Source organism: Dasypus novemcinctus, chromosome 22 (genome assembly GCF_030445035.2).
Source record: "Dasypus novemcinctus isolate mDasNov1 chromosome 22, mDasNov1.1.hap2, whole genome shotgun sequence".
Classification (NCBI taxonomy): domain Eukaryota; kingdom Metazoa; phylum Chordata; class Mammalia; order Cingulata; family Dasypodidae; genus Dasypus; species Dasypus novemcinctus.
In genome coordinates, this window is record NC_080694.1 from 53,445,787 (window position 1) to 53,465,230 (window position 19,444).

The following is a 19,444-nucleotide window of genomic DNA, read 5'->3' on the forward strand; positions in this document are numbered from 1 at the left end:
GCTATAGAAACAGTAGGGAAATATGGACTAGGTTATAGTCCAGAGAGAGATGGTTATAAACCTTCTATCTATATGAGAGTACTAAACTAACTGCTCTTTTGGCCTCTTATGCTACCCAGGATTTGCTGTGCCACTAGATGATATTATCATTATATACTGTAAAAACATGTTCTAGATGCTGCCCAACAGACACAGTCATCTTTGGGCCTAATAACAATGGCATAACACACATAACAATAAGAGCTAGCTAGCATGTATTTATTAATCAGCCTATGACAATATTGTTGTAAGCACTTTACATGTCCTAACACCATTTTCACAACAATTCTCTGAAGTTATCACTTCATTATCTTCATTTTGCAGATGAGGAAACTGAAGGTCAGAATAATTCGTTAACTTTTCCCAGATCACACAGAGAAACCCCTGCATACCTCTCCATTCTTATCTCTTGCCATTCCTTCCAGCACATTTCATGCTCGCACAGCACCTACCTGCTTGTAGATCCCCACATACCTCAGTGTTCATTCCTGTGACTTGAGTTCTCTAGACTTCCACCCAGTGAGGGAGGGGGGCTTTAGCTAATTGGCTCTCTCCAGGGCCTCTGCTTAGCCTTCCGTGATCGCCCCAGCCAGATTCTCTCCTCCTCCTCTGTGTTCCCGTAAACTCCCTGCCTATTTCTGTCATGTCACTTATCGCAATGTCTGATTGCTGTCTGTGTATCTCTTAAGTTTTCAGCAGTTGGAGAGCCAGTCTTCCTATCCGTGTGCAACTAGCACAGTACCTGGAATTCAGATAAATGTTGAATTAACATAGAAAATTGAGGCCCAAAGGTTGAAATATTATTAGCCAGCAGCAGTGAAGGGTGCCCTTTGGGAAGAGAGAACAGTGTGTGAAGAGACACAGGAGTAAAGAAAACATGGAATGTTCAGTGAGCTAAAATTCATGATTTTGGAGCAGGAAGTAAGATGTGTTGTAGTTTTTGTTCATTTTTTTGTGGGCTGGAAGGCAACCTGCAGGCATGTGTTATTGTCAGTAAATGACTCAGGAGGTGAAGTTAGATTAAGCTGACCTCATAAACCCTGTTCAGTAGCTTTCATTTAGACTGTCCTGTGGATACTAGGGAGTCATTGAATGGTAGTGGTCATGCGTTTATTTGTGAAAGGCCCTTTTGGGTGCAGTGTAGAGACTGAAGTGGCAGGGAATAAATCAGGAGATTGTGCAAGAGATGGGTTTGAAGACTAATGGTTGGACTTAAGAAATCTCCATAACTTGTTCTTGAGACCTTTGCCAAGCAAGTCTTCTTCTGGACTTCTTTTGAACTTACTAAGTCCTAAATTTAGCTACCTATTCTGTGTTCTATGGAGGATATGAACTCACTAGACAGAAGGTCACCTCACTGACTGTGGATTGTGTCCAGGCTCACAGGTCAAATATCGGTAGGCCAGTATATTTGACAAGCACCCTTTTTTTTTTTTTTAGTTTTTAATTTTTAATTTTTTTTAAGCACCCTTGACCATTGCTTAAAATTTAGGGAATGCAAATTGTCCCTGCCTTTTGCTGCTGTCATCGTGTTTCCTAGTAGTGGTGAGATTGCTCCCTGGCCCAGGCCTGGGCCTCTTCTACTCTGAAGGAGATATGCCAACCCTCCAGGCCCCTTCCCTTCTGCTCACCAGCCTTCCCCCACTCGATTTTATCTTTTCCCTGAGCTGCTTCTATCAGGCAGTTATGGGATTGACTTTCTTTGCAGCCTCCTTATCTTTCTCAGTGTTTTTGTTTTTCTAAGCACCATAAGATAAGCTTATCAAACTTCGTGTGTGCTTGTTTGAACCTGTAGAAAACAATATGGATTTGGGAACATGTGAGGAAGCTGAAGTTCTAGCTGGGGCATTCTTTGTTTATTTGTAACCCTTCTTAAACTGAGCACTTCCGTTTTGTACCACTCTCACACTAAAAGACTAAAGGAAAAGGGGGTGATGGTGTTTTGGAGATTTGAAGAATGTGAAATCTTGAATATGAAATATTGTTTCAACTTTGGCTGTGTAGTGGGAATTTTGCCAATGTTGATAATACCTTGGCTTTGCCAGTACTGTCAAGCTTTTTGGTTGCCTACCATCATGAGCCTAAAATATTAGAGGACTTAACAAATGTGAATAGAATCAGCTTGACTTGTCAAGATCTCATGAAAGGAAATCAGGGCTTTTTCTAAGAAGGAAGTGTTATATCCAAGGATATAGAGATTGCGAGCAAGTGTGGGCTAACGCAGCATCTCTCCACCAAGGACCTGCAGCATGTGAAACACCACAGGAAAGAAGTGTCCCCAGGGAGACCTCTATTATTATTATTAATTATTATTACTTAGAGAAGTGGTAGGTTGACAGAAAAACCATACAGAAAATGGAGTTCTCATATGCCTCCCTGTTTTTAACACCTTGGATTGGTGTGGCACAGTCGTTACAACTGATGAAGAGTGTATTATAATTGTACTATTAACCATAGCCCATGGTTTACACTGGGACTACTATTAAATTTTTACTGCTGCAAGTGATTTTTTTTTTTAAAGAGCATGCTCTGGATTCCCTTCAGCCTGAACCTTCTTTCAGAATCCCAACCTTGCTTCGTTATACTCACTGCTCCCCTACATTTTCTGCCCTGGGACCCTGATCTCTTGCCTACCTGCCCCAGGGCCCTGTTAACTTTTCTTTAAGTTCTGCCATGCCGTATAAGTCATCTCTGTGTGGCCAGGCCCACTGCACAAGGCGTGAGCCTATGTAAGTGTGGACTGGAACTTCACCTTGTAAATGTTCTTTTGTGAGATTAGTTTTTGTTCGGAATGGTAAAGATTAGACCGAAAGAAAATCTGTTAATACTGAAAGTCCTTTCATATGACTGTTCTGTTCATTACAAAACATTGCAAGAAAAGCTACCAGATGGCTATACTTTTGGGAATCCATGGTTAAACTTGGGAATCTTGGAATTCTAGGTTTTCTATAATGATCCAACTTTAGAATAATGAAGAGTTGATTGAGTATGCTTTGAGAGCTTACTTTCAGTGATAATTTTATTTGTACCTTTTAGTGAGCTTCTAGAATATCATGTTTTAAACACCACTCTTTGGTGGAAGAAATACACTCAGCTAGCTTCTTATGATTGTTTCATTTCTTTTGTTGGGGCATTTATTTCATCATGTATTTTTTATGAATGTGTAATTACCCAAACAGTAAGGAGATATGTGGTTCTAAGGTTCTTACAGATGCTGAATGGAAATAGGTATCAGAGTTGAGAAAAACTGAGTGAATTTATATTAAATAAAGGGAACATAAAATCTGTCCTTTTAGAAGTCATCTTTATTATATTTCTGTCTGTTTTTTCTATTGATTACATGCCTTGTGTTACACAAGTTTCAAAAAAAAATTGTGAGGATCTACATAATTCTTTTATGCCTCTCATGTTAACTTGATTTATTAAAATTATAATGTTCAATTCAAACTCACTTTTTATTACTTTAGAAGTGAGTAGATGCTTTGGAGTAACTTCAAAAGATAAAGAACCGTATAATGATCTTATATATTTTTTATTCCCCCTCTCTTGCGGCTTGCTTGCTGTCTGCTCTCTGTGTCCATTCGCTGTGCGTTCTTCTCTGTGTCTGTATTTATTTTTATTTATCCCCCGCCCCCTTGCAACTTGCTTGTTGTCCGTTCTTTGTGTGCATTTGCTACGTGCTCTTCTGTTTTTTTTTACTTGTCTCCCTTTTTGTTGTGTCACCTTGCTGAGTCTGCTCTCCATGGTGCTTGTGGGCCGATGGCTCTCCACGGCAGGCAGGTGAGCCTGCCTTCACCAGGAGGCCCCGGGACACCAACCCAGGGCCTCCCATATGGCAGACGGAAGCCCAACTGACTGAGCCACAGCCGCTTCCCTAATGATCTTATTTTTTCATCTTTTATTGTTTTTTTCTCTGATAACTACAGCTCATTAATAAGTCCATATTTATAACTTCCCAGAGGACTTTGTAAGTATAGTTACAAGTATTAGAGCAAATGTTAGATGTGTATTTAGTCAACAGAATATATTTGGTAATCTAATGTGAAACTCTCTTCTTTTTTATTTATTTTTATTTTTATTTATTTCTCTCCCCTTCGCCCCCGCCCCAGTTGTCTGTTCTCTGTGTCTATTTGCTGTGTCATCTTCTTTGTCTGCTTCTGTTGTTGTCAGCAGCATGGGAATCTGTGTTTCTTTTTGTTGCGTCATCTTGTTGTGTCAGCTCTCCGTGTGGGCGGCACCATTCTAGGGCAGGCTGCACTTTCTTTCGCGCTGGCCGGCTCTCCTTACGGGGCACACTCCTTGCACGTGGGGCTCCCCTATGCAGGGGACACCCCTGTGTGGCACAGCACTCTTTGCGCGCATCAGCACTGTGCATGGGACAGCTCCACACGGGTCAAGGAGGCCCGGGGTTTGAACCGTGGACCTCCCATGTGGTAGACGGACGCCCTAACCACTGGGCCAAGTCTGCCTCCCTGAAACTCTCTTCTAACACCTCTTAGAATCATGTTTATTTCATAATTGGACTAACAAGTCACATATCAGATAAACATTTAAATGGGCAAAAATATAATCTAATTATATTCCATCTGAGATCTTAAAATTTAAGATGAATGTCCTAATCTTTTATTTTTGCTAGTCAAAATAGAGTGCCTTTGTGAAAGTGGTATATATGCTTAGAAGTAGAAGGGCAGGAAAAAGAAAACTTAAATAGTTAGGATATGCTTTTCATGTACTATGTCTCATGCTTTTTTTTTCTTGGCCCATTTAAGTTTTTTTATTAGAGCAGTTATGGGTTTACAGAACACTCATGTATAAAATACAGGATTCCCATACACCACACCACCACCACCACCACCCTGCATTGGTGTAGACCATTTGTTACAATGAATGATAGCACTTTTTTGTAGCTGTACTTTCATTTTGTTGTGTTTTTTTTAAAGATTTATTTTTTATTTATTTCTCTCCCCCTTCCCCCCCCACTGCCCCCAGTTGTCTGCTCTCTGTGTCCATTCCCTGTGTGTTTTCCTGTGTCTGCTTCTACTCTTGTCAGTGGCGTTGGGAATCTGTGTTATTGTTGTTTTCCTATGCTTGCTTTTTTTTTTTCTCTTTATTTTTTTAATGTTACATTAAAAAAATATGAGGTCCCCATATACCCCCCACCCCCCTCACCTCACTTCTCCGCCCATATGTCTCATGCTATTTTCCCAACAATACTCTTAGGTAGCTGGTATTATTTTTACTTTACAGATGATTTAACTGAAGCTCAACTAAGTCAATTTGTTCAAGATTCCCTGACTATTAAGTGAAAAGCCAGAAAGTTAGACTCTGTTCTTTCTGACTTAATGTTCCATGCTGCTATAAGCATACACAAAAAAAATACTCACCCAGAAATGAAAAATAATTTTAGAAAGTTTGACCCAAAAAAAATTGGTTTTAAAGGTTGCTTTCATATTTTATTAATAATAGTTGTTTTATATTTATAGACTCTAGAAATATTTTAAACTCCTTAAAAATGATTTCAAACTTACAGAAAAGCTGTAAGAATAGTACAAAAACCTCCAGATCTTTACCTTTTATCAAGATGCATCACTTTTTAACATTCTGGTGTATTTGCTTGATCTCTGTATAGATACATAGATAAAAGAGATAGACATAGGCATTTTTTACCCTGAACAAGTTCAGAATAGGTTGCAGAAATCATGCCTCTTTACCCCTTAATATTTAGGGTTTATTTCCGAAGAATGATGATATTACATAACCACAATACTGTTATCAAATTCAGAAAATTTAATATTGGTATAACACTTATATCTAACCTACAGTTCATACTCCAATTTTTTCCAAGGATCCCAACAATGTCCTTTATAGCAATTATTTTCCAATAGAGGAGTCATTCCAGGAGGTTTTCTTGCATTTAGTTGGGCACATCTGTTTAGTCTCCTTTAATCCAGAACAGGTCCTCAGCCCTTCTTTGCCTTTCCTGATACTGACTTTTTTTTTAAAGAATACTGGCCAGTTATTTTATGCAGTCCTCTTCAGTTCAATTTGATGTTTCCTCACAATTAGACTCAGGTTATATGTCTTGTCCTGTTATACTGAAAAAATGATGTTATGTCCTTTTTGGAATATTACATGTAGAAACACATGATGTCCTTTTGCTCCATATTGGTGATGTTGATTTTGATCAGTTGTTTAAAATATTGTCTAATTTCTCCATTGTATAGTTAATGGTGTTTGGCATAAGACATTTTTTTTTGTCCATTTGAAAGTATGTGTATTTAATTGTTATAATTTTTTTCAGAACTGCACTCCTTTTTAAGGAATAATAGTCCATTGTCTGCATAGACCACATTTTGTTTATCCATTCATCTGTCAGTGCTTGGGTTGCTTCCACCTTTTGGCTATTGTGACTAATGCTGCTATCAACATCAGTGTATAAGTATCTGTTGGAGTCCCTGTATTTAAATCTTTTGGGTATATACCTCATAGTAGAATTGCCAGGTCATATGGTGACCCTGTGACTTTAAAAAAAAAATGTTTACTAGCAAAGTTGTGGGTTTATAGAACAATCATGCATAAAATACAGAATTCTCATATACTACCTGTATTAGTCAGCCAAAGGGGTGCTGATGCAAATTACCAGAAATCTGTTGTCTTTCATAAAGGGTATTTACTTAGGGTAGAAGCTTACAGTTACCAGGCCATAAAGCCTAAGTTACTTCCTTCACCAAAGTCTGTTGCCACATGTTGGAGCAAGATGGCTGCCAATGTCTGTGAGGGTTCAGGCACCCTCTTCTCTTCCTCTTAAGGCTCCGTGGTCCCAGCTCCTGCAGGCTTTGTCTCTCTCCCTGGGGCTTGATTCTTTCCACAAGGTCAGTTGTAGACTATCAGGTGAACATCTCCTCTTCCCAGGGCCTCTGCCGGATCTAATGGAGCCTTCTCTCTTTCCTCATGCCTCTGCTTCTCTGTGTATTTACTTCTCCGGGCTCCAGCATTAAAACTCCTACTAACTCCTCTGCCTTCTTGTTTTCTCTGAGTGTCCCCACCCTGATCATTATTCAGTCAAGTAAAAGTGAAACCTCCAAATCCAGTATAATCAAATATGCCCAGAGAAACAGACCAGTCCACAAACACAATCAATATCCATTTTTGGAATTCATAAACAATGCCAAACTGCTACACCACCCCATCACCAAGACCTTGCATTGGTGTGGGACATTTTTTTCAGTTGATGATAGCACATTTTTATAAATGCACTATTACTTAAAAGTCCATGGTTAATTTAGGGTTCACTGTTTGTATAGTTCCCTGGGTTTATTTTATTTTATTCTGTTACCATATAGACAATCTAACATTGAATCATATTCAGAAATATATTTCAGGGCTGCTAATTGTGTTCACAGTGTTGTTCTGCCATCACCATCATCCATCACCAAAACATTTCCATCATTCCAAATAGGAACCCTGTACATTTTAACTGTTAAAAATGTGATAATTTTTCATTTTCTAGTAACGTATATACAACCTAGTATTTCACCCCTTTAATCACGTTCAAATATTCAATTCTCTAGTGTTAATTACATTCACAGTATTACACTAGTATCACCATTCTCCACTACCAAAACTCTGCCATCACTCCCAAAAGAAATTCTTTATCAGTTAAGCTTTAACTCCCCATTCCTTACCCCCTCCCCATCTATATTCTAATTTCTGCCTCTATGAATTTTCTTATTCTAATGATTTCATATCAGTGCTATCATCCAGTATTTGTTCTTTTGTGTCTGGCTTATTTCACTCAACATGATGTCCTCATTTTTCATCCCTGTTGTTGCATATATCAGAACTTTGTTCATTCACATGGTTGCATATTCTTTCATTGGATGTATATGCAGTACCATGTTTTGCTTATCCATTCCTCTGTTAATGGACCCTTGGATCCAATCCATCTTTTGGCAGTTGTGAATAATACCCTGTGAACATATGTGTGCAAAATTCTGTTCTAGTCCTTGCTTTTAATTCTTTTGAATATGTCTCCTCAAAGTGGGATTAGAATAAGAATTTTTAAGCCCAAGTGTTTAATAGGATCATAACAAGAAAGAAAAAGGATTTGAAAACTTGAAAGTCTTTGCCGTTTAATTCATGCTTTCAATTTTATGATGCCTTGAACTGCCAAAATTATGTAGTCTGAAAGATTTTTCACTTCTTAGGGTTAATTGATTCTAAATCTTTGGATTATTTCTAACAGTTTTTAATCCTTACACTATATATATTTTAAATAAGGTACTTTAAGTTGGGCTGTGGGGGATGAAAGGAAACTAAAGTTTGAAAGGCAGAAACTTAGTTGATTAAAGTGCCTTTTTATTTACACAAGATAATAGACATAGAACTTTTAATCTCAGTAATTGTGCAGATCAAAAATGTGTCCATTAAAAAGAACTTGATAAATTCATTGGGGTTCAATCTTTAATTTTTAGAGGGAATTCATAGGTCATGAATGAAATATGTCTCCTGAAATACTGTGGTACGAACTCACTAAATTTATCTGTATATTACTTAATGTCAAAAGCATACTATTTGACTTAAAAATACTTTCCATGAATCCTGTATTTCTTTTCTGCCTTTCGTTTCAACTTTTGTAACCTGCAAAGTGACAAAGTATCCTCTCAAACTATTATCTGGGTGCTTTGAACTTGTTATCCTAGCTAAAAGAAATGTAGAGAGGTGAAGGGAAAATTCCCTACCCATGTTCCAGTTCTGTAAGCAAGCATGAAAACATCTGATTGACATCCCTGGTGCCATTTACAGAGTTAATGCAAAGCAGGAATTGATGGCTCTCTTCCCAGCTAGCTTGATCTTTAGGCTTAGCAGAGAGCCCAGGAGTCCAGAGTTATCCAGGAAGCAACCTCTTCATTTTCTTACCAAGTTAAGCCAGAATCAGCCAAATGCTATTAAAATGAAAATGAGTGGGTTCTCCAATGTTTGAAAGTTGATAACTTGTCAGGTACCCTAAATCCAATCCCATTAAAGAACTTAAAGAGCACTTAAAGACTTTAAATAGTATATTAATGTTATCTTCTATTAGCAACCAATGTTCTGCAGGTACTGACTGGAAGAAGTCTCTCTGCTGGCACTTCTCCCCAGGGGACATTGCAGTCACATTGTAATGACCAAAATATGATTTGGGGGTGTAACTTTACCCTTATGATGATTTCAGTTATCAGAACTGCATCTATTGTGGAAATTACAGTTACAACTACAGTTAAGATAACATACAAGTGATTCACTCATTAGTTTTCCTAGTATCAAATGAACTTCTCCTACATTCAGAGGACTGGGCTGGGTGCTTTGCCGTATAGCCAGATGGCTCAAAGGTGCTTCCTATCTCAAGTAGCACATATGGGAAAAAGAAAGAGTATGATGCACATGGCAATAATAAAAGGCAACGTATCTTGAGTGCTACAGATTGATACAAAGACCTGTTTAATATCCGGGGTGCATTGAGTGGGGTGTTCACAGTCAGTGTCAGCAAAGAAGTTAGAAATGAAATAGATGATATGGACAAGGGTTAGATAAAGTCAAACTTGAGATCCAAGATGGCGGAGTGGGGCCCGCAGGCAGAACCCTTCCTCTAGTCTAGAAGCTGTGGGAAGGCAGGCAGGTCTGCCGGGCACTAGGGAAGCCAGGGTGCGCTGTGGTGATAGACAGGATGACTGGAGGGGTCCCAGCTGGGCACCACGGAAAAGGGTTGCTGCCCAGCTGGCCCAGCAGGAGAGGAAACCCACCCACAGGCCCTGGTGAGGGGACCACACAGCTGGTTCTGGGGGAGAGGGCAGCCTCAGAGGAGCACCCCCAGGTGGCCTGTGCCCAGCCTGCTTGGGCTAGGGGGTTTGGGGTGAGCTGCGGGAGAGCAAGGGAACTGGCTGGAGGATTTACACCCTTTTCCCCCCCCTCCTTTGGGGTACTGAGGAGGGGCTGGTGCGGGGTGGTTGATTGGCAGGTACGAGCTGCTAGGGAGACAGACTCGTGAGGTGCACTGGTGGCCTGAGAGGGAGGCCCAGACTGATTTTTGTTTTGCTTGCTTGTGTTTTTCTTTTCATCTTCCTTATTTCCTTTCCTCCTCCTGTTTTTCTTTTCTTTCTTCTTCCCATTTCCCTTGCCTTTTTCCCTTTTTTCTTTTTTTTCTCCCTTTTTATTTTTCTTTTTTCCTTCCTCTTTTCTTTTTTCTTTTTTTCTTTCATTATTTCATTTCCACCTTTTTTTCCTTTGTTTCTGCCTTTCCTGTTTTGTCTTTCTTCTCAGTTATCTGGCACTTTTTTTTTTGGTTGTTTTATTTTATTCTTGTTTCTTTTTTCACCTTTTAATTTTTATTCTTGTATACTGTTTTCCCTTTTGTTCTCTTTTTTGTTCTTTTTCTTTCTTTTTTTAAATTTTTTTGCCTTTTTATCTTTTCACTTCTTTCCTTTTCTGTAGATCTAGTATTTTTTCCATTGAATGTGGGTAACTACAAGATATAGTAGAATGAGTGTAACCAAGTGATAAAGAGCTTTGACTCCTAACATAAAACCAAACAAAAATAAAACCCTAGACTAGAAAGAGAAACTAACCCACTGAATAAGCCCATCAAGATAAACAGATGTCTAAACATCAGCAAAATATTATAAACCATACTAAGAAACAGGAAGTTATAGCCCAGTCTAATGAACAAATTAAAAAGCAGGAGGAGCTGCACAATGTGGGACAACTAATCAAGGATTTCCAAACAGATATCCCTAATCAACTCAGTGAAATGAAGGAAGAGATAAAGGATATCAAGAAGACACTGGGGGAACTCACAGAAGAAATTGTAAATTATATAAAAAGATAACATCTTATGGCGATGAAAGGCACAATGCAAGAAATTAAAAATATACTAGAAACATAAAAACAGATTTGAACAGGCAGAGGAAAGAATTAGCAATGTCAAAGATAAATAATGTCAAACTTTATAAGCTAGGGTATGGTGTGTGGGTTTTATTCCAATATATTAATAGGCTGTTAAAGGGTATTATAAGGGGGAGGAGGGAGCAGATATGGCTCAGGCAGTTGAGCACCTGCTTCCCACATGGGAGGTCCTGGGTTTGGTTCCTGGTGCCTGCTAAAAACAAAAGCAAAACAACAAGCAAACAAACGAAACAGCCAACTCAGGGGAGGTGATGTGGCTCAATGGATGACTGCCAGCATCCCACAAATGAGGTCCCAGGTTCAATCCCTGGACCCAGTACCTCAAAAAAATAAAATAAAAAAGGGAAGAGAATGTGTGATGTGGTCCAGTTTTACATTTGAAAATACCTTGCTTTCTGTGTGAGGAGAATGGAATTACAGAGAGGCAGGTGGAAGCTAAACTGCAGTAGTTTGAGTACAAGATGATAGTGATGGTAGCAATGAAGATGGAGAGAGGGCAGATTACTTGAATAAGGTGAATAGTTTCAGACTTCCAAAAGCTGTTCTGAAGCAGGAGTACTGAGCTGTTGAAGTCAAGGTCATATGTTATCACTAGTTGCCCTTGCTTTAGGCCAGAGCCAAAGATACACTCTGATCTAGCCAGTGCTTCTATAGCTACACCAAGGGCCTAGAATCTAGACTCTATATTGCGTGACACAGTTATCGTTTTAAGAGTACTTGAAATGGATGTTGTACTGAAGGTTTGGTTGCATCATCTTGTGTTTGTACACGTGAATATCTTTGTTTTTGCACGTAGGTATGAGTAAGCCATGAGCTTAAATATAGTATCAAGACTCTCAATTGCCCTATGGTCCTCATCTTGATTTGATATTTGACCTTTAGCCAAACAGTTGTGGATTGCTGCTAGTGTATCAGAGACAGAGTCTTTATTTCTTCTGCACTCCAGGCCAGCACATGCGCAAAGGTCAGCTGACTTTCTGTTACTTTAACAAATGCTACGGGAACTTCCCTAGGTATTCTTTTTTTTAATTTTTTTTAATTTTTTTAATTTTTTTTTTATATCAGGGGAGAGCGCGAACGCAATCCCCCACTACCACAAATTATGCAGTCGAGTTTCCCACATTTGGGGAAATCTCAGGGGTCAGCACATCCAGAGTGCAATGGATAAGCTCGCCCTGGGAAAACCACCTTCGTGATCATGGTATCTCCCCTCCCTAGGTGTTCTTGATGCTTGCCTTTAGCTCCTCCTTTCCAGATGATATTGAGATCAAAACATCTGGTGCCTAGGGATACCTAATCTGTAACAAATATCTAAAATGATGCTCATTCTTAATGTGATGAGGGAACAAGACTGATGTCAAATCCCATATACAACATACCATAATTTGTGTCTTTAAAAAAGGCAGTTATTCTGATTTAAATCCTAGTTTCAGAGCAGTTTTCAGTTTACAGTAAATTTAACATTCACTACTTGAGCATCTTATTGCACATCTTACATTAGATTGTAATATTTGGTTTTTGTGTCTTCTCCACTAGACTCTAAGCTCCTTTTCATTTTGGAACTCCAACTGCATAGCATAGTACCCCGTCAGTAGCAGGTACTCAGTGAAATGATATGATCAGTTTAAATGTGAGAAAGATCAGTGTGCAATAAATGTACCATGAACTCCGTAACATGAGATTTTGAGGGTCCTGGATTTCTTTTTTGCTTCTGAAATACTGAGACTACATAACTTATAACCAACTGAAAGTAGAATTTCCATATGAATTGAAGTCATGGTTAGAAAACAAGAGCTTAATGTTGTTTTCTGATGTTGCTATATGACATGGAAGTATGAAAGTTATCACTTTTTGAGTTTATGGAGTTATACACTCATTTATGAAGAAAGTTTACAAGGGTCACATCTTTGTAACTAAATAGATATCTTTTAAATATCAGTTCATTATAAGATAATAGAGTGATATTACTGAACTACTGCAGAGCTCTGTTAGTTGGAAAACTCATTAAGGACCTTGTATGTTGAGAACAAGAGCTAACATTTATTGAGTGATTACTATATGCAGATACTGTACCAAGCATTTCATTGACATTTTATCTTATCTTAGTGGCAGCCCTGCAATGGATGGTGTATATATCAAGGCCATATATATGTATATATATAAAACCTTTCTATAAATGCCAGCTGGGCCAAAAGGCTAAGCATCATATTAACACGTTTGATTGCTTTTTCATAACCATAACACACAGAGTTTTGTCAGTATATGAACACAGTCTTAAGAAAACACAGAGTAAATTGTATTTGGAGAAACAAAAGAGTTGTAATATGCCACTTTCACAATGCCTTTGCTGATAGAGATTGATCTTTGTTCCATAGTCTTTGGAACAAAGGAATGCCACTAGTATATATTTTAAAGAATAAGTAAAACAATTTCCAGCCTGATCCCAAACTTCTTCACTTTTTATTTGTCCAGGGATGCTTATATTAGATTATCATTTACTTTGTTCTTTATATTGATTCTTTTAAAAGAGAAATTCATGAATACCATATATGCGTGTGTGTGAACTAAGGGGCTATTTGGTATTTTAAGTATACTAACAAATTTTCAGAGAGTCAGTTTGGCTTCAGGTTTGGAAGAGAAACTGAAGACAGATCTAATTTCATCCTCACTCAAATCCTACAGAAGCTACAGTGTAGAGATTTTTGTTACAGGCATCATTAACTTACAAGGATAGAGAGAACAGGAGACGAAACTACAGCAACAAAACTGTAGTAGCTGGAAAGCAGATAGACTAGTGACAACCAGCCTCTTTGACCCATAGAATCCTAAATGTGGCAGTAGGGAAAAGCCAAAACCAAGCTAAGAACTCCCTTGATACATTCCACAGCATCCTCCGATGGCCCAGGAAGAGGCTGGCGCCTCTGGAAGGGAGAGTGGGACTAAAAGGGAGGGGACTAAAATACGGAAGCTTGTCAAAAACTACGAGTCCTCTCTTTACTCCTGACTCTATGCCTTTAGGTGGCATGGCCTCCCCCACCCAGCAGAAGACTGGAAGCTCATTCTCAGGAGGGGAAAGTCAATAGTAGGTGTCTGGACTAGAAGACATTGGGTGCGGTTGGGGACACAAGAAAAGCTGTGAAAACAGGGGGTCCAGTCACTATATGGCTATTGAATGCTGAGACCCTCTCCAGCCCTCTTTCTCAGCAGCTATAATGCTGGCAGCCAGGTATGCCTTTACCTTCCATGCAAGAGTCTGGAAGAGTTTCTTTCAGAAACTTACCCAGTCTGAGAGAAAAAGATGTTGACAACAAAGGTTCCAGAGTTTAACAGTCCAGGCAGATAATCCTATAGTGAGGCTCCTGTTGACAAGCCCCAGCCACAGGCTCAGAACTTTCCATCCACTTTTTAGTCTCTTACCCTTAAATGTGAGTAAGCAAACATAAATTACCAGACATCTGAGGAAAGCCACAGATTAACATAAAGAATAGGATCAAAGTGGACAAACAAGACTTGGGGATGGGCAGTATGGCAGGGGGGTAGGGGACGGTTAGAAAAAGAAACAGGACTATACAGGGAGAAGAAGAAAAAATTTTTTTACTATCACTGATATTTTCAGAGAAAAGAGAGACAGTATTGTATCCATGGAACAAGATCAGAATGCCACAAAGGAAAAAGAAACATTTAGGGAACAAAAAAATAATTCTTAGAAATTAAAAACATGGTAACAAAAATGAGTATTTGAATATAGTTAAAAGATAAAATAGAGGAAATCCCCGAAAGTAGATCAGAAGGAAATGAGGTCGAAAATAGTAGAGAAAAGATAAGAAAATTAAAAGGCCAGTCCAGGAAGAGTCCAACATTCTAATAGTAGGAACTCTAAAAAGAGTGAATGGAGGGGGAAACAGATGTGACTCAAGTGATAGAGCTTCTGCCTACCATATGGGAGGACCTAGGTTCAATCCATGGGGCCTCCTGGTGAAAAAGAAGAAGAGAAAGTGTGCCCACATGGCAAGCCAGTGCCCACACAAGTGAATCACGCAGCAAGATGATGACATGTCAAAAGAGAGACAAGGGGAGAGTCAAGGTGAAGTGCAACAGAAACCAGGAACTGAGGTGGCACAATTGACAGGGAAACTCCCCGGCAGAGGTCTCCAGGATCAAATCCTGGTGAATCCTAGAGAAAAAAAAATGAGAAGAGAAGAGAACACAGACAGTAAAAACAGTAGGGCAGGAGGAGGGGAACAGGGAAAATAAATAAATAAATCTTCAAAAAAAAAAAGAAGAGTGAATAGAGAAAGGATGAAATTGTCAGTAAAACCCTTAAAGGAAATTTCCTATGGCTTAAAGACATGAATCCCCAGAGCAGAATCAGTCATCCTGGATTAAAAATGCACCTCCCCAAAACATAATGAGAAAAAAAAGCAGGTCATATTCAAAGGACCAGGAATCAGAATGGCTTCAGAATTTTCAGCTGCAACATTAGAACCCATTCTCTATTCTGAAAAAAACTGTTTTCCTTCTTAGAATTTTATACCCAACCGAAGCATCAATGAGGTGCCAGGATTTGCCTTTCTCAGGAAGTTTTTAGGGAATTTTTGGACATCACTGAAATAGAGAATAAGGTAAGAAAGTATATATATGAGTAAAGGAAACAAAAGACCTAGCACAGAAGAGAGGCAAGCAGAATCTTCAGGATGACGGTAAAGGGAAGCCATGTATCAAGCTCGAGAGCTGCCGAGCCTCATCCGAGCAGGCCAGAAAGCTCCAGGGAAAGCTTCTTCAGGAAGATGAAAATGAAGAATACTTAATGTGAATATATATTTTGAGAGAGGATTTAGATAAGTAGAAGAGTATTGGGGTTTAATGAGAAAATTAAGCAAATGCAAAGATTTTTTTTTTGTTGTTTAATTCCAAAGAAAGCGAACTATATAGGAAAGGAAATGTAATCATAGTTATTACATGGATGGATTCTAAATGGCATGTGTAGTCATAATAATGTAAACATTGTAATAATCAGAACAAGATTGTGATATAATTATATTGGAAAATGGAGATAGGAAACGTACAGGTAGGAAAGAGAAGGAAATTCCATCTTCCCAAGTGGATGTCAGTGGATCATATATAGTACTAAAATATCAAGAAGAGCAATATAGTTTCTTAGCAATATGGAGGTAAATACCAAAAGAATAAACTAAAGAGTTGAAGGTAGTACTTCTGAGGAAGCAGAAATGGGAAAGGGGAGGCTTAGAAACTGTGGTGAGCTGGTTGACTTTTGAATTATATTCATGTATAACTTTGATTTAAAAAAACAAAAAACAAAGAAAAAGGCAAATCGTTTAAGGGGGTTGGGATTGACAGAGTTGCTAAGACCAAATAATATATATACTTTTAAGAATTACACCAAGGCAAGCTCTCCAACCTAGGTGCTCCTGAGTATATTAAAACCTAGGGGAGTGGACTTGGACCAGTGGTTAGGGCGTCCGTCTACCACGTGGGAGGTCCACGGTTCAAACCCCGGGCCTCCTTGACCCGTGTGGAGCTGGCCCATATGCAGTGCTGATGCGGGGGAGCCCCATGTGCATAGGGGAGCCCCACGTGCAAGGAGTGCGCCCCGTAAGGAGAGCCGCCCAGCGCGAAAGAAAGTTCAGCCTGCCTAAGAATGGTGCCGCCCACACGGAGAGCTGACACGACAAGATGACGCAACAAAAAGAAACTCAGATTCCCGTGCCACTGACAACAACAGAAGCAGACAAAGAAGATGACACAGCAAATAGACACAGAGAACAGACAAGGGGGGGGGGAGAGGGGAAGGGATAAATAAATCTTTAAAAAAAAAAAAGACCTAGGAACATGCTGAGGCTGAAAAGGAAAACGAAGCAAAAGAACATGTAGCATCCCCTCTACAATTAATAGATTGAGTAAAGACCTTCCAGCATTGCTTGGAAAGTACAAAGGTAAAGAAGTTTATGGACGTTGGTTCTCGGGTAGAAGAAGCCAATAGATCAGTCCCTGGTTGAAGGGAAGAGGGTTAACTACTGATCAAATGCATGGGTTTAAAATCATCATAGCTGATTCATTGAGCTTTTCTAAGGTGCTCTTGTAATTAGTATCCTAAAGATGTACACACATTAAACTAATGGGATTTTTTGCTGTGATTTTTTTTAAACCCTAAGGAGCCTCTCAATGAGAAATCAGAAAGCATACAGTGTACAAAATAAGTAGATGGCCAAGTCCTCTCCCTTTGTAGCTCTTCCTCTCTGAAGCATGAAAGGGGGAGTCAGAGGAGACTGCTGACCGATTGGTGAGGATGGGAAAGCAGTAGCCCCAGGCTGACGGAGTGGCCTACACTTGGCCTCTGATAAATGCTGCATGGGATGGGAGGCCCTGGAAGTCCATGGTGGTGGACTGCAGTTGACCCATCCCTGTCTACTCTTTCCTTATTACTTAAAATGGTCAGGCCTGTCATTTGGCACAGAAACCTACCCTCTGTGGGCATCCTTTCTCCTATTTATATGAGCAAGGGTTAATTCCTGAGAAAGCTGCTCTACAGGGCAAATTATATATAATCCGAACTGTTGGAGGTGTTGGAATGGACATGGGGAAAAGCAGCTTCTTTCCTTTCCTCCTCTTTCTGATTTCCAAGCCCCTCGGCCTCCACCCCCGCACCCCTGCACACACATTCATTTGCATACATACCTGCACCCTTCCTGCCAGTGGCTGAAATGTTGCTTCACTAAGAGCCAACCTCAGAAATTTCCACGCACTGGCGATCTCTGTAGTAACCCTGCTCTGCAACCTAAAAAAGAATTGACTGGTTTCTGAAGTGACATAAAGATGAAAGAACGGGGAAGATTGAGCTGTATATTAAATTGTCTTCTAGTTATCAAATAAAGACCCTTTTGTCATAAAGGCCAAAGATAAAAAATAAAATGTGTATGTTTAATATATAGAACAGAAATAAGTCTATTTTTGACATAGTACTTGAGGAGAAGATAGGTCAAAAAGCCCAGCCACCCCTGAAATGAATTTTAGACTCTTTATTATTGTTGGTATGGGGCAGAGAGAGATATCAGTGATGGCTGGCATTGCTGATAGAAATGGTTTTTTACAGTAGGTGCTAAATTAGATGTAGAAAGTAGGGGAGTTATCAAACCTACATTGTCACGTCTGACCTTCCAGGTCCCAGTTGTGGAATTGTAATAAAAACGAGTTGTGGGCTTATCTAGAGATTCAGCAATAACTGGCACGGAACAATTTTCAAGCTTCTCTTCAAATGGGGTGACACCAGGGGTTATTCAGGGTCAGGAAGGAGATGCATTGGTTTTGATCAGTTTTTAGAACAGTATAGCAGCTTATCCGTGGGTCAGAGAAATTTTGTTTTCTCCATTCTTTTTTCATCGTTTTTCCCCTTGGGTGCCATATGGATTAGTCACTGGAAGCTGGTATGCAGCTCTGGGCGCTAATAGAGTTTGTGCAGATGCAGACCCCGTTTTCCCTCTACTGGGCTCCCAAGCTCGTCCTCCCCGAAGGTTAGATTCAGTGAAGGCATTGTACCATCTCGTCATAACTAAGAGGAAGAGAAATATTTAATGATGCTACAGAAATACACAGAACTCCAGGGTACTAATTATAAAATCCCACGCTACATTTATTTTACCCACTCACAGAAAGTTTCACTCTACAGTTACATCTCTAACATGACCTTTTTTCTTTGCTTAGTGGTTTAGTTTGTTCTTACTAAAATAATATAAAGATATAAGACATTAGTAGTTTTAGCAAGTGGGATAAGTTAAATTAAAAACACTTGCTCCACCCTCCCTAATTTAAAAACAAAAGCTTATAAGTAAAACTTTGAAGACAAAAATAAAATTAATGTATTATAACTGCAAATTTGTTGCCCCCTATTATTTGCTGGAGTTGTGATTGAACAGGCTTCAAGAGTTTTAACCATAACTGCTAATCATTCTCAAATATCACTTGAAAATAACTGTCTTGTCATATGTTAAAGGAATGTTTCAATGTTAAAAATAACAGTGAAACATCATACATGGGCAGTATTTATGTCTATGAATGATCTAGAAATACTGAAATTGAAAGAAAATTCAGTGGGGATTAGATTAAGGCCTATTTTGCTTTTGTTTTTGCTTTTGTTTTGTCAAATTGTTTGGCATCAGAGTCAACACAGGAGGAGGGGTTACATTGGTGGGAACATAATATTTTTTCTTGGGCCAGCAGGTTGTTTGAATATATTGTAAAACCTAGTGTCTAATATATGGACAGCAAATTGACTGGCTGACTACATTCTGAAACATAGTTGTCTTATTTATTTTTAAAATAAGGTAATCCATTGACTGTTGATTTTTTACCTTTCCTAATATTTTTCTACCCAGTAAATGATACTGGATTCTTTCATTTCCTTATCCTGTATATAACTTGTCAGTCAGAGAAAGGAGCAAGCTTTCTG

General features: G+C 39.1%; 1 protein-coding gene and 1 non-coding gene across 9 annotated transcripts in view; one reads left to right on the plus strand and one right to left on the minus strand.

Annotated features, from left to right (window-relative positions):
- Positions 1–19,444, plus strand: part of CDKAL1 (CDKAL1 threonylcarbamoyladenosine tRNA methylthiotransferase) — a 696,475-nt gene that overhangs the window by 551,024 nt on the left and 126,007 nt on the right. The gene's annotated exons all lie outside the window — the stretch shown is intronic.
- Positions 12,043–12,202, minus strand: LOC111759076 (U1 spliceosomal RNA). Its single transcript, XR_002793170.2, has one exon. It is a non-coding gene; the product is annotated as a U1 spliceosomal RNA (small nuclear RNA).